Genomic DNA, 15850 nt, shown 5'->3' on the forward strand with positions numbered 1-15850 from the left:
TAGTGTAATACACACAATAACAAGACAATAAATCTTACTGTAACAGAGGAAGAATTTAAAGAGTGTAAAGTTTATTTATTGTTTATAGACCATTCTAAAATTAATGGTTGGTATCGTAAGACAAGTTTTAATTTAAAAAAAAAAGTCGAAAACTTTTAAACTTCGGTTCATTCGCGTTTGACAGACATGAAAGACGTGACAGCCCTGGTGAAGCTTTTCAAAGTTTCTTTTTGGTAAAAGAATCTACATAGTTCAAAAACCTCGAACTCTCCCTTTGTCTCACGTTTTAATAGATTTGCGTCTGGTTGACCAGAATTAAATATATATAAGCGGAATTAAATTTATATATAGAAATCTTGTTTCGACGTGTATCTGGTAATACTTAAATTTAAATCAGTGTGAATAAAGTTTTGACGTTCACACGTCTTAAAAGTTTGTAATAGTGTTTATCTTAGACTAACTTTTCGATTTCCTTGTTGTCAACTTAAACGTCTCCCAAAACGTGATCCACAGCCAATTTCTGGCGTTAAAAAAGGAGAAAATTGTATCCCAGGGCCTTGGATTTATTGCATTCTCATACAGTTATAACACACACGGACCATTTGATTCCCTGGGGTTTTACCGAGGAGTCATTAATTTTTGTTAAATTATGAACCTCGAGGAAGACTTACGTCGACTAATTAGCTATTTCGCGTGTTAACAGGAGGAACAGGCGGGTTGTTAACAAAACAATTGCGGTTCCACCTATTTGGCTAGTAATGTCGAATTGGGAGTCTGGTACACACTAAATCAGTGATAGCGGGTGTAGCCCGGTTGGCCTATATTTACCGTCAACGATATCACCTCCCGTTGCCAAACCTCCCTTCTGCCTCTGCAATTCAGTATTTATCTTGCTGCCGGTCACGTCGGTTTTATTAATAAAGGTCATTGCTAAACCGATTCATCCTACACTCATCAATCTTAAGGGTATCGGTTTCTAAATGGCCAATCCTCACGATCCTTTATTTCTTTAGGAAAAATCGTCCTAGCCGACATTTAATTAATTGAATTGACTGAAGCAACAGTATCGTACTTCATCACAAAATAACATGCGTTGTTGCTTCTCATAGTTTTGTTTAAAATTATGTCGTTAGTACTATAAATAGCGCGCGCGTGCGCGCACACGTTGTTTCGTTCTCAACAATATTATTTTAATGTCATACTCAGTTATATTTGGGTAAGTTGGAAGATTCATTTTCAACTTTACATTGTGACTGAGCTGTTAGTTATGGACTTTTATTATCTCTATTGAGATCATATCTGAAGGACCGATTTCGCCGATTCCGTCAGGGAATAGAACTGCAGAGAATTAGAAGGGGCGTGTGTTTCACAGGGAAGATTACTTGGCCCGTTTCTATTTTGGAGACATTAACATTTCAACACATTCTTTGCTAATGATGCAGCGATTCTTACATTCATTCAGACCATTACATTCAGAAAAACTGACGTTATAAATCATTAAAAGGTCTACTTGACTTACTACCAAAACTAGACATTGAAAATAAACATTTAATTTACAAGCCAATGATAAGACTGATTTCTGGGCGTACGGTTGTGAATTGTAGGGCTCAACCGACAATTGCAATTTCCAACGTTTCCAAGCATTTTAATCAATAATTCTCAATCAAAGTATAAATACTCCTTTTTTATGTTTGAAATTTTGCTATTCATAATGACCTACACTTCCCGTTTGTATATGAGCTCATCAAAACCCGTTATGAAAATTTTTATCCTTCACTGAATATCCACAATAATGTACTAAGTACGACAATTACCATCATTCCTCCAATACGATTGAAGCGAAAGTGGCTTCCAGACCTTCTCATTGAGTGAAGATTGACGAGGTTTCAGTCTTGCCCTGAAGTCCTTGTCATCTACAAGTAGCAGACGTATATAAAATATTTACTTAATACAAATTTCTTACATAGGTGCAAATATTAAATAAATGTAATAAAAAATAGATCTGAACTAAATTATATAATATTCGTGTAGACATTTCAAATTTATTTTTTAAATGCATTCATCGAATTGTTTAAGATTTTCCCTCGATTCTCATCCTTCGCCTTCTATTTTCGGTGGTTTTGTCAGGGGGTAGATGGGATCAAGTGGATGTTTACTACTTGACACCAACACTAATTAAACGCGACTTAGCCCAGATCTTACAAAGTACTTAATAAACTGTTAAAAAAAATAAAATTAACCGCTTTTCAAAACGCATTATTTAATTAACTTGCCTAGATTTCCTTTATTTCCCGTATTATCAAATTTCCCTAAGGCTTCTGTCAAATACTGGGAGGGAACCTGCTTTATGTAGTGATATTTTATCCCTTCACAAGACCAAATAAATTTTGAAATGAAAGTCTTGGACAATGGTTTTTTTTTAAATTTTGCAAAAATTGAAACATGTTCATCTAGCCTCTGATTTCCAAGTGTTTTAATTGTCATTTTGTGGGAATTATCGCGTATGTCGTCCCTTATCTGTCTGCTATTGCAACCCCCTTTTGGGTCGACCACCCTCCCGGACTGTGACGCACGTCATTTGTAGATTACTCCACTTGTGAAATTTACCCCTTTCTCATAGTCGTTGTACAAATCTCAGAGATATTCACTTGCTACACGCGTTGTGTTTATTATTGAAAGTGACAAAATTTATCACGATTGCGATACTGTCAACGTTTTCTGCCTCGATCTGTATTTAATATTAATTGTGTGTGTGTTTGGGGGGGGGGGGTTTCTCATTCTTAACCGAAATAATCTTGACGCAGTTAGCTTTAATGTTTTTTCCCTTGTCGGGCGTGACCAGGAAAATCTCTCCGCTCTATTTCAACGTAAGCAAGTAGCTCGGGTGAAACTCAGCCGCAAACACCAGTCATTGCAGACGTTAAGCCCTTTTTTTACGCAGTAATGAAGTAGGGCACGTTTCTATTCATGTTGTTTTTTCTATCCGTGCAGCAAATCCTGGGTTTCCTTTTGTGAAAAGGATCTCCCGAGGAAACGGACATAAGAAAACCCCTTCGGTACATGTAAAATTTACCTTTCGTACGGTAGATACGGTCCGGCGCCGGTTGACGAAGTACAGCTCCAAAAATGTATCGCAAGTCTTAATTTTGATAGTACAGCCGACAAATTGTGAATATTAGCTGATCCACATTAACAAAACTCCTGCCATAGTGAAGGTCTTAATTGAAAAAGGCTACTTTTGGGCCAAGATTAGTTTTGCGTACTGGCCTAATTAAAAAATTTGTGAAGTCAGTGAATCTAAAACTAAGTTTTCTAAGGCTCTGAATAAAGTATATCACCTTTTAAAGTGAAAATTATCTCAAAACGCGGATAAAACTATGTGCCTAGGATTTGTAAAACATATATTTCACGAAATGGAATTGGGTCTTGTGTTTCGTACTGGTACTGGCACAGCTTTATTATGCCTATGTAATATTGAAATTCATATTTGTTTTGATTACAAACCGTGTCCCTCGGAGGTATGCCACGCCAGGATTGCAGTAGGATATAATATCTGATGCTTTCTTTTTCACATTTTATGCATACTTTTTTTTTTTTTTTTTTTTTTTTTTGTATAATCGTTCCTGAAGATGTGATAGATATCCTATCATTATATTTAAGATTCTACTACGAGTTCGTTCTTAGTTCAGTCAAATAGCACAAATAACGTTATTGTTGTGAGAAGGCCTTAGTCAAAGTTTCTTTCTGTCTAGCCACAATTGGCATGATACTTAAGTTGCGTACAGTTCAGGACTGGATGAAAAAGTTGGCACCGTTATGGTAGTCGGACCGGAACATTAGAATGTCGCATTCGGAGGAGCTTGTAAAAAAAAGTATTCTTGGTTAACTTCACGGCAATGTAAATTAAGGACGTTGACTCCGCCAGTTCTCGCTACGGAGGATGGATTCCACGCTTGGAACCGCCGAACTGCGTGAACGACCGTCCATCTCGTCCCCATCCTTTCTACCAGCTAAACATTTAAAACTACAGGTTAATTGACCGTTGAAGGAATTTCTCGCAAATATTATTCATTCATCAAGGGCGAAAAGTAAAATGGAACGTAATTATAATTGAATTGTTTCATTTCATCTCCTTATATATAGACATCATTACGACGATGGGTTCCCCCCCTCTGTAATAAGACAGCAATCACTCTTTTGGATAGAAATCCGCGCATTAACATCCTTAATCTTATCAATCTTTTTAATAATTGGACAAACTGACAAATAAACGGTTTCTTGCATCTTGATTTTAATTGGTGAGCGAGTTACTTTGTACCCCAGGTTTCTTAAATGACCCATGGTTTAAATTTAGAACCTCCCTTTTAAATTGATGATCCGACAGGGTTTAGCCTCCTCTTTCTACTAGGAATTTTCTTTATTTTGGAAGCCGTTTTTCTTCAGATTAATTATCCGTCTTTGTAAAAAAGAAAGAAAAAGGAGATAACACACTATTTAGGAACTGGTTCATGTAAAACTCCCTTAGTTTTTGTAAATGTTATTTTGCTTCAAAAGGGATCGACGTTTAGGCGTTTTACTGTTTGTAAGATCTCTATATTTGTTTCATCTCGTTCTTAACTTTATATTAGACAGATTGAAAAACAAGAAATATCATAACTCAAAATTGAACTAGGGAGATTTTGCATACTTTGAAGCTATTTGAAGACTTTTTGTAACGGATTTAGTCGCTAAAGCAAACCTTGGGAGTTTGAGTAGTTCAGGTTATAGTCGTATCTTGCAAGCTTGTATACAAAAGCACTGTTCACGGTTGTTATGGATTGCTGATGACAGTTTGGCAAATGGTGAGAACCGTTAAGTTACTCTTTACGTATAAAGTGAACCATATTTACCGTGTTTCGGCTCTTCGTGTTTTTACCTATTATAGTATACTTTAACATTGTATTTATACTCAAGTGGATTAAATAACAAACCTACTTGGTAAATTATTATAAAACATGAGGTGGGAGAAAACATATCTCCGAAAGCTTGGCAAAAAACGTGACTCTTGTCTCATTCAATTGACCAGTGCCAGGGTTTCTTCAAATTTTTGATTTGTGTTCGATCCTGCATTCAACGATAGAAATTCAAGTTTAATTACCGTGCGATTCGGAGCAATTTCAGTGTAAATGAAATTGAGGACGAAAAGTGTCAAAAACGTTTAAGAAAAAAAGCACTTTGCTTAGAAATTAGGAAACCTAAAATATTATTCTGCAGTTTGTTTCACTCTTTATAACCACATTCTATACCTGTCTCTTAGAAATTTAGCTTTTGAATTGTATTCAGGCGGTTCGACCAAATGGATGGTCTGTTTTACACAAATGCTGTGCCTGTATTGCATGAAAAATGTATAACTGTGTATTCCGAGCTTGTCACTCCTGCTTTACGTAAATGAAACAGTAAATGTTTTAAAGTTGTAACTCCAAATACCAAGTACATACGTTCTTAGGAGCCGGGATCCATTAAAACTTGAATTTATTGTGAAGTGTTAACTGTAAAATAAACTAATTTATTATCTTTCTACGTTTATATTTTTTTTAAAAGACAATTTCTCCAACAAAAAACTACTTTGTTGACTTTACCGTGTCCCGCTGACAAGCCCGCTATTCTAAGACAACGTGGGACGCTATTTCAGACAGTCTTTCGTTAAATCTGCGCATGCGCACTTCTATAAATTTAGCGTTACCGTTCACGCTAACGTTATGGAAACTCTTCCTATTGTCTGCTACGCTAATAACGGTTCGTAAAACCTCAACAAAATATAACATATCGTAATAGATAGAACTTGGGTCGAAGAAATTCCAATCTCCTGGAGACTATAAGGGCATAATTTTGCTCGGGGTGAAAAAGGTCTACCCTAATCACATAAGAAGCTAGGAATACCGACGAGGATTAGACCGTTCATCGCTCATGGATAATACAGAATATATGAGATACAAAATTATGGAATAATACGAGGATTAATGAATCCCCGACGTTATGAAGATTAAGCTATTTCTTTAATTAAAATTTACTAAAATGCGATCGAACCCATTAACATATACATCATTTTTTTTTTTTCAATATAGAAATTTAGTAACACATTAAAAATTAGTAATATTTAAAATTAGATTAGTCGCATTGAATAAATGTTACATTAAAAAAATGTAATAAATAATACTGGTTTTATATATTGTCCAAGAACAATTTATATAAAAACATTTAAGCCAAAAAGATCCTAAAGATTATAATCGAAAGTGTTTCTGGTAATTAAAACTGCTATGTTGCTACGCTATGACCATCGAACCGGTGATCGTGAAGGTAAACATTGAAAAAAGTTTGTATGAAAAATGTATGCGAGGTTAGTAACGGGGAAAGTTTTCAACAAGGTTGGATCGTACGTTTTACTTTTAACGTTGTTTTGTTTATCGAATCTACAAGGGAGCTTACGCCCTAAGGAGAGGCTTCGTGTAATATGTATACACGGCGGTGAGGGGAGAAATGTCATGATTTATAATGGCCCGGTTTCTAAGGGATTTTCACTAAAAACAAGGTAAAATGGACATTTTTAATATGAACAATTTAATCGAAATATTAACAACACGGCATGTAAAGAAGGCCCCCTGTCAACCGGAGTGACAGATTTAGGTGGGCACCAAAGCTTCACGTTTTCCTCTAAAACTTGCAGTAAAAGGATCTCGAGGTTCTCCCATATTTGATGATTTTGATCTGCCGTCAGAGATGATTGAAGATGATCGAACATGGATGACAGGGATGAGAAAAATAACGCCCGCTTCGGCCACTCCCCAGCTCTCAACGTCTTCGAAATGCCTCGGTCAATTTCACATGATAATCATTACAGTTTTCCTTCCAGAAGAAGGATCCGAGGCTCGTTTCCTGCCCTTGTATTAGCATGAGATTTTATTATCCGGCCCGGATTTAGACGGACAAGGCAGACTATTCTTTTATCTTCTTATCTAAAAGAAGATCCATGTCACTAACACGTTTGTTTACTTTTTATATAAAATCTAACGTTTTGAACTGTTTCTAAACTTCTCAAGAGGCAATGGTCCTTGACCTTCTCACATTATTAAAACGAGTGCTATTAGCATCTCTGGATAGCTTCTACATTCTTATGTTGAGTGATGCCGTGATTTTTATCATTAATGTTACTAATTGAACTAAGCTCAGATTGTGGCCAATAAATATAATTTCAAAATTACATGTACATTAATTAATCTTTATGTAAGGTTGAAATGAAAAAGTCATTGTCACGAGTGGGATTGAACCTACGACCTTCGGCTCAACTAATGCCTTACATAAAGATGAATTAATTGAAAGAAATTATTGGGTCAATCGGACCACGAAATATATTGGATTTAATAAGTAAAACGGAGTATATCTAAACTAAAGCGCTCCGTGGCCATTTCATTTGTCGCCGAGAATCGAATCCTCATTACACGACAGTTGAAAAATGGTGAAAAGAAGGGAAAATTCGAAAGGGGTTGAAATGAGATGTTGGTTCCTAGTCGATTGAATTCACGATAGCTCAAGTGGTGGAGCAGCTGCGTATTGAGCCGAAAGTCGTGTGTTCGAATCCCACTCGTGGCACTGACTTTTTTATTTCAACCAACACCTTACATAAAGATTAATTAATTGAAAGAAGTTCAATCGGACCACGAAATATGATGGATTACATTTAAGGTTTTATTTATTTTTGTCGTTCTGCCACGGAGGTTGGGCCTCGAGTTCTGTTAATAGCTAGTAGGTTCAGGGCCCAACGCATGCAATTCCTATATCCAAGCCCATTCACGCTCTCGCTCATTCTTAAATACGCTTTTGGTTCGTGGAGTACTCGATATTTCTCCATCAAAATTCTCTACAAATATTTATATATATAACTAACCTAATTGAGGGTTAATGAGCCAATCTCTGCTGTGCTGGAGCACGATTCTCATATCGGGTAGCAATCCAATACGCTCTCTATATAGACCCAGGGAGTTACATCCTTCAATTTATTTTTTAATTACGGTTTTATTTTTAATAATGTAATTAGCAAGTTTTATAAGTTGTTTTGTTTTGATTTATATGATCTTTTTCTGCTCAGGAAGTTTTATTTATTAAAAAATGTTGGATATAAACAAATGATAAAACAAACCTAACAAATTTATACAGAAAACATGTTACAATTTTTTAATTTTTTTATTCTTTATAATGTGGCGTCCTTGTCCCTTCCATTGGAAAAATGGAATTAATTTTCCCCTTTATGAATTCCATTTAAAAGTAATTAAAAACAAGATAAATTAATTAGATGAGTTAAAAGAAGTTTTATTCTTCTTTTTTTCTCTAGTTAATTTTTGTGTCAGGTTTTCATTTCTCGTCCTTTGTTCATGTTTGCGGTCTATTTTTCTTATTAAAAAATAAACCTTTCTTAGTCGTCAATTTATGTCCCATAATCCCTCGTTGGCCTGGAATTCGATTTAAACATAACGTTCTAATGTGATTTGGTTCGGTGTTTAGATATTTATGTGCGGTCGGTTATGTCAAAAGTTTACCCAAAAGTGGTCAATTTTTTATTTCAAGTACGATTAATAGTTGACGAAGTTGTTTTCTGAGTAGCTGTTTTTCATGCTGCATCGGGCCCACCCCACGCGAATTTTTTCGCGCCGTTTTCGCCCTAGGCAGGTTTGTAGGATCTCGCAATCCTGGTCCCTCACCAGGTATTTTCGTTAACACGGACATTCCTGGGAAGGGCGCCAATGGGTATTTAAATCCCGGAGTGTGTGCGAGAGCGTGACTCGGCCAGCGACATTCTTTTGGCCAAATTAAAACACGGCCAAAACCGGCCGATTAAGAAAAGAAACAAACTTTCAGCCCGTTTTGTCAGGTGCGACCCTCGCCGCCGGCCCCTAAGAATTATTATTAATCGGCCAATTTACTCGACCGCAAGCCTTTCTCAATTTTTTTTTTACAAGTATGATAAAACACCATTGATATTTACTTTTAAAAAAGTGATCCCTGCTTTTTGAAACAAAATGTAGTAGTATGCAAGCCCTCTCTGACCGTTTGTTTAAATGATGAATGAAGAGCCTCCGCCTAATTCACCAAAATTTATTACAATCCAGGGTTCCCCTCTTCTACCTTCAACTATAAATATTCCATTTTCTATCTTGTATTATATGAATGAACCAATGATTTTATTATAAACTCCAAAACACAAAAACCATTAGAAATATAAGCGTTGTCTCTGATTGCATGGGACGTTGGTTTTTGTTCTTCTTTTTATGTCGTTAGAATGCATATACACGTTATAAAAATATATATCCATATTTTTGGTATGTTGGGTCCGCCTAGCCTCTCTCAAATTATATATGACTTCTATAAAACCCGGGAATAACATCGGCCTAAATGTTGGTCATTCAACACGCCCGCCAAAATAGGAGAAAACCAAAGATCAACTGACTCAGAAACGAAAAACCTTAGCACATAATATTAATAGACAAAAGGGTGATATTTCTGAAATAATTGCCAGCCGATAGTTCATCCTAAAGTATTTTCTAAAATATAGCCGGGGTAAAGGTTCTTCGATTGTATTTATATAATCTCAAATGTTGAGCCCATCATTTTTCGCAGTCTACCGAAAATTCAAACTTTTGTAATTTACAATAAATAAACGGCAGACCTCGAAAATCACTCACATTGGGCGTTTGCAATCCGTAGTCAGGCCACCTAGGTTGTGCTATGGGTGCTGTCAATGACTAGGTCCATTCAAGGTCCAAGGCATTCAGTTCCTAGATCCAACTCCATTCACCCTAACTCATTGCTAAATAAATTATCTCCTAGTCATTCAATTAATTAGGGTGCAATACTCGATATTCTTCCATCACTCTTTACATCTATTACATAACCAACCTGATTGACTGTCGATGGGGTACTCGGTATTCCGCCATCTCTCCTTATATACTATGCACGCCAATAAATACATTCATTTTCGGTAGAAGAAATCGGAACAGGGGACTGGACCCATATATTCCCCCCTCTCTTCTCTCTCTCTCTCTCTCTCTCTCTCTCTCTCTCTCTCTCTCTCTCTCTCTCTCTCTCTCTCTCTCTCACCCTCTCTCTCTCTCTCTCGTAAATTGGTAGTTAATCAGTTCAGCCTTTGATAGTTAAAACTGCAGTAACTGCGTGATCCTAGTATAAATAACCAATAGATTGGTAATAGTTAATTTAACTACAGAGTTCGGCAAGTGTCCCCAGATATTCGAGAAATGGCAGGATCAATTAGATTACAGTGGCACAATTCTGCATGTAGTCTTCCACATAAACTAATTTGCATCAGTAATTTAAGAGTGTGCTAATGAGCAAAAATTACGGCCACCATCCCGCGCGCACCTCGGGACTACAAATTTCCATTAAAGCTGTCCCAAAACAGGGCTCGTTTTACAAGCGTGATTGCCGGAATTTACATTTACTCTTTTTAGAGGGAAAATTGCCTTGTTTACATCTTGTAACGATGTCGGCATCTGCGTTGAAATTAATTTAGGAGAATCCTTTACCATCTGAAAGTTTGAAATTTTATTGTTCAATTATACGGTGAATAAATCAATTTTTTTACCATGATTTATTGAAATTTAAAAAAAAATAATTTTTTTTTCAAGCTCGTAAAATATAATGGCTTCCTAATTTCTAGCCTATTCATATAAAGTTGAAGAATTAAAAATAAAATATTGTTTCTCATGGATTTTACGATGACAAAAATAGACACAAATTTAATTAGTAATGTTATATTTGTATACGTCCCGATTGTTCTCGTTACTTTTAATTCAGAATAACATGAACTAATATTTGTGGGGGGGGGAAGGAAAGCGCGATATTGTCTGGTGAAAGATAAATCATTGGCTGGAACAGAAGTGTAGTCGGGGACACGGCTTGTTTGTTGATAGTAGCAGGACGCTATCTTCAGATTTCCAACTTCCTTTGATGCAAGGCAAATGTCATCGTTTTCATTACAGGAATGGGGTGTGCTTGTTGTACCAAGGCGCAATTTTCCAGTTTGTTTTCTTTCGGCCGGTTGTTATAGAAAGCCGCCTAAATGAAATAAAGCGAACAGGGAATTAAGGCAATGCGTTCTCGGTTAGAGACAGCCGACATGCCCTTTACAGCCTCATAAAGAAAGCAAGACTGTGCGTCAGCTGATTGTTAAACTTTTCATGAAGCGCCGTGTAAAACTTACAAGGAACCGCCCACGTCTTGTCGTCCACGGTACCCGAATCCACCTCCCCTTCTATTCTGTATTAACTGAAACAAAAGTGACATAAATTCTAGCGATTAACTCTTTTCCGCGTCTGCCGCGGCTTGGCGTTTATTGCGACATAATCTCCGTTTTCAAGCTTATCTCGGGAAAAAGGCGCCGTTGCCGTCTTGCCATAAATTTTTGCACAACTCACCTTCTCGAACTTACGCTCATAGATGGGTTATTCAAGGCGAACACAAATACCAGGGAGAATTTATTTCAGAAATGGTTTTGAAATATTCAAAACAGTGAAAGAGAGGCTAGAGTGGTGGTTTTCTACTTGACATTCTAACTTGGACGTATTTTTCAAGAGTAAAAGGTAAGGAGTCACAGCTCGAATTACTTTCAGCAAGTAACAAAAACAAAAGGGTTGTCAGCCGAGCTAAGATGTCATGTCTGTTAAAGGAACGTTACATTTTATGTTTTAACATTAATTCCAATCGATAAGGGATCCTATTCGTTGAAGTGGGATATCCAGAACGACAAAACCGGTTTTTTTCTCTTTAATCGCATGTTTGGGTCTTCATTTGTACCGTAAGGTAGATGTACCGTTATCCCCGACCCAGGACAGTTATAGCAATTACTTGACACAACCGAGAGCTCGTTCACGAACGCCTTTGACGACGCTGAAAACTTTACGCTATGCATTGACGTTCTGAAATATAATTAAACCTTACATCTCCATAATAATCGTGTCATTAAAGGCGCAAATCGATAAGAGCACGTAAGCCTTCACGAACCATCTTATTAATAATAAATCTACCGGTTTAGGACTTTGTGAGTTAAATAAGTAATAATTGAAGTTTGGGCGGTGAAAATTCAGATTTGTGTTACCCTTTCGTCCTTAAATCTCCACTCCCGCTAACCTGCTGCGACGTTAAATTAGCACTTGCGGGACGGAAATTGTTAGAATTTAATGCACAATATTATGAAATTGAAGGTTATTTTAGTTACGGAAAAATTTGCTTAAAAAAACCATGGTTTCTCGTCATCGTGCTATTTACCAAATACCTATACACCACTAACAAAGTGGACCACGCCAGCATCAAGCGTTTTCTTCGCCAATTTGTCGTGGTGGAAATCAGATCAGTCGAAGCTAATAAAAATTGTTTTTTAATGTTAACATTTGTTTAATATGATATATTTTGATGGTTTTTTTGTATTTTTAAGTCATTACAACTGATGGGGGGGGACGCCACCCCGAAATCGATACTTGTAAATAAAGACTACTTTTTACGAAAGTGTGTTTTTGGTTGTCTCCGTCTGTAGTCGAAAGAAAAAAATAAATTTTAATAACAACCTATAGAATATAATAAGAATAACAATATTATCAAGATAACACAATAAAGTTCTTATAAATTAACATTTTAATTAAGTTGTCTTCGATTAATGGCAATAGTTAAATACTAATTAAGTTGTATGATGGATCGTTGTGTCCCATGTTGGTTATGATGTATAGGAAAATTAAACTCTCATTTGCGTTCATATTTACAAGTGTATATTCACTTGAAGAGACTATTCATACAAATTACAAATATTGTATTATTCCACACACACACAAAAATCCCCCTCTTGTTTACGTAGGCGTACGAAGTTTGTATTATTGGAATGTGAAATAATTTATATGAATGATAGGACGGGTATTTGGAAAAGTGGTTAAACTTGGTTGTTTCATGTTATTAGTGACAATTGTTTCTTTCTTTTTATTTCTTGCTTATATCAGTTTGCTTGTTAGGTAATGTGTTGTTTTAATTTAATATTTTATCATTTATGAGTTGGTATTTACCAGGCTAATTGTTTATTCTCCCCTTTGTAAGACATTAATCGGGTGGACATAAGTTTTCAATTCCCTTTCTTGTCTGTCTAATTGGTAGCGTATAAGCCGAGTCAATTTGCTTAACAGTTTGAAAGGGCCAGTACGCCCTTTGAGCCAAATGTCACTCGGGAGGGAGCGAACGATCAAATGCCAACCCTGCACGTTCACAGGGCCTGAAAGGTTAGTAAAATACCCTCTGTTTATGGATGGATGCTTTTCATCAGTTAGCAAACATGTGAAACTATGTGAAAAACTAGACATAGCCAATTTATTGTTCAAATAGGTCACATTTCGCGCTATTTTTCGTTTATTGGTTTATTTTAAAAAATTGACCTTTTCTATGTTATATTGACTTTAAAAAACGAAAATCATATAAAATGACAATAGAGAATGAAAGGAGTAACGGCTACGCGCTGATTGATCACCCGGTCCGCCCTTTTTCGCAATGTTTCGATCTGAGCGTTCTTCTTTCTCGATTTTCTCAAGCCTTTGTGTCTTCTCGCGTTCAACTCTGGTTTCAAGTTCCATCCTCAGGGGTTTGAAATGGATAGAGATGACCAGCCATGACCGGCCATTTTTGTGTAAACGTGGAATGTCTCAGCAAATCCAAATAACATACCAATAATAACATTTAACTTTAGAGTTTTCCCGTTTCTCTAACAAATTTCAGCCTTTTAACATTAACCTGTGGTGCAAGACATATTTTTTTTTTTTAAATCGATGCTTATCGATAAAAGTTGTAAATTGTGTAAAATCCACTCTGTACGAGTGATGATAAAACTTGCAACAGAATGGTGTGTTGAGTTCTCATGTTCTCATTTGTATTCTCTCACAACATACTGTAAAATAAATGTTCAAATATTGTTTATATGTTGTGTAAGGGCGAGGGTAGGGGTTAATGTAAAAATTTAATCAAAATTCTTTGTTAAAAAAAGTGATAAAAGTGTTGGTTGATATTTACAAACCTTGATTGAAATTTAATGTCGGTCTGACCTGGTAGACGATGTACTAGGAGATAATTATGAAAGGGCGACCTTTCCGAGTTTATTAGTGGGATAAAGGTCAAAATAAGCTAGACGCCTTCCTGGTCTTTTTCACTTTTCCGCCGTAGGGTGCTTCCCCCAGGCCGTTGTCATCGGCTGTTAAAAAGGTTTTAATTACCAAAATAAACGCGGGCAACACTTAAACTTACCTTGTATGGTCCTCGTGAATCGTTATTCCTTTCTGGCCTAATTGCATTGAAATAATACGGAGAAGAGCTGTGTGTTATTCTCCAAAAGCCCTGCCCGCGCCTGGGGGCTTGTTATTTTAGAACAATACCGGTAAAATTAACGTTGTTTTTGTATAAATTGTCTTTTGGTCTTTTGTGGAGTTTTAATCTTTTTTAAACGCGTTTCTTCACTCCGACGAAAAAACAAAAACATAACAACATAATATGTTTTTAGTTAAAATGCCTAATTTTTATTGTGAAGGATATTATTTTTCAAATCCTATTTGTGGCTTAACAAACAAAACATTGGTTGCAAAGTCGGTTCAGTTTTTACTGATAGTTTCTGGTTCCACTTGTTGTTGTTGTTTTCCTTTTACCCCCTGAGCTAGAGGCAACGCCTGATAAGATCAACGTGGTTTGACGATGGACATCGAGCTTCGGCTTCTCCTGGCTCACGCGGACTTTTTTTAATGGGTTGGTGTATTGTGTGGTATTAATGCACGTATTGAAAATGTGTTTTATTTCCGCAGTCGCTTCTCACGTAAACAAAGCTAAATCCTCAAAACTAATTTCTCGAATATAATAAATATTTTAAACTGTTATCTTTTACACAAAACATTTTAGGTTACATTGAATTTTTTAAGAGTGAGGACCTTTGAGATGAAATATGTCCAAACTAAATTTTAATCAAATTTATTTGTACAAATTTAAACTTGGACGATGTGCGGCCTAACCCGCGCATATCATCATTACAGTTTGGGGGGAGGGAATCATTAGCGAATGCACGATGGTTTCAGGGATTTCGTCTTGGACATTTTGATCTCGAAGACAGGGAAGGTCGCTGTAGGCATTCCGTTGTGGACGAGCTTAATGTTGATCACTAAACCGTTGTTCCCCATCTGAAGCAATTTGGTAAAGAAGCTCAAGAAGTGAGTATTGCACCGAACTAAGCGAAGCCCAAAGAAATCGAAGCTTTGTGATATTAGCACGTCTGTTGCGCCACCAAAATGATCCATTTCTCGATCGAATCATCACGTGCGATCAGAAATGAATTCTGTACATAACAGGAGGCGTGCAGAACAGTGGTCGGTCAAGGATGAAACGCCAAAATAATTCCCTAAACTAAATGTGCACCCAAAAAAGGTTATAATGACTGTCTGGTGGTGTACTGCTGGGGTTGTTTAGTATTATTTCCTGAACTATCAGAATTATAGTGAACTATCACAGCACAGAAAATATTGCTAAGAAATTGGCAAAATGCACGGGAAACTGCAACGCCTTCGTCCAGCATCGGTAAAGCGTAAGGGCCGATTCTTGACGATAACGCCAGGTCACATGTCGCAATGCCAGTCCTGGAAACTTGAACTGGAAAGGACTTAGGATATGAAACCTTACCGCACTCTCCATATTCACCCGACCTCTCGCCTATAGACTTCCTTCCACCTTTGAGGCATTTTGATCACTTTTTAAGGGTCAAAATTTTTAGAGAACGAGGGGAAGTTGAAATTGCCTTCCA

At 36.6% G+C, this 15850-nt stretch overlaps 1 protein-coding gene across 15 annotated transcripts in view; it reads left to right on the top strand.

The window, feature by feature from the left end:
• The window catches only part of LOC106663606 (pumilio homolog 2), a 342434-nt gene that overhangs the window by 168827 nt on the left and 157757 nt on the right, over positions 1–15850 (top strand). The window lies entirely within an intron of this gene.

This window comes from Cimex lectularius, unplaced genomic scaffold, assembly GCF_000648675.2.
Source record: "Cimex lectularius strain Harlan isolate CLEC.00 unplaced genomic scaffold, Clec_2.1 scaffold135, whole genome shotgun sequence".
Classification (NCBI taxonomy): Eukaryota; Metazoa; Arthropoda; class Insecta; order Hemiptera; family Cimicidae; genus Cimex; species Cimex lectularius.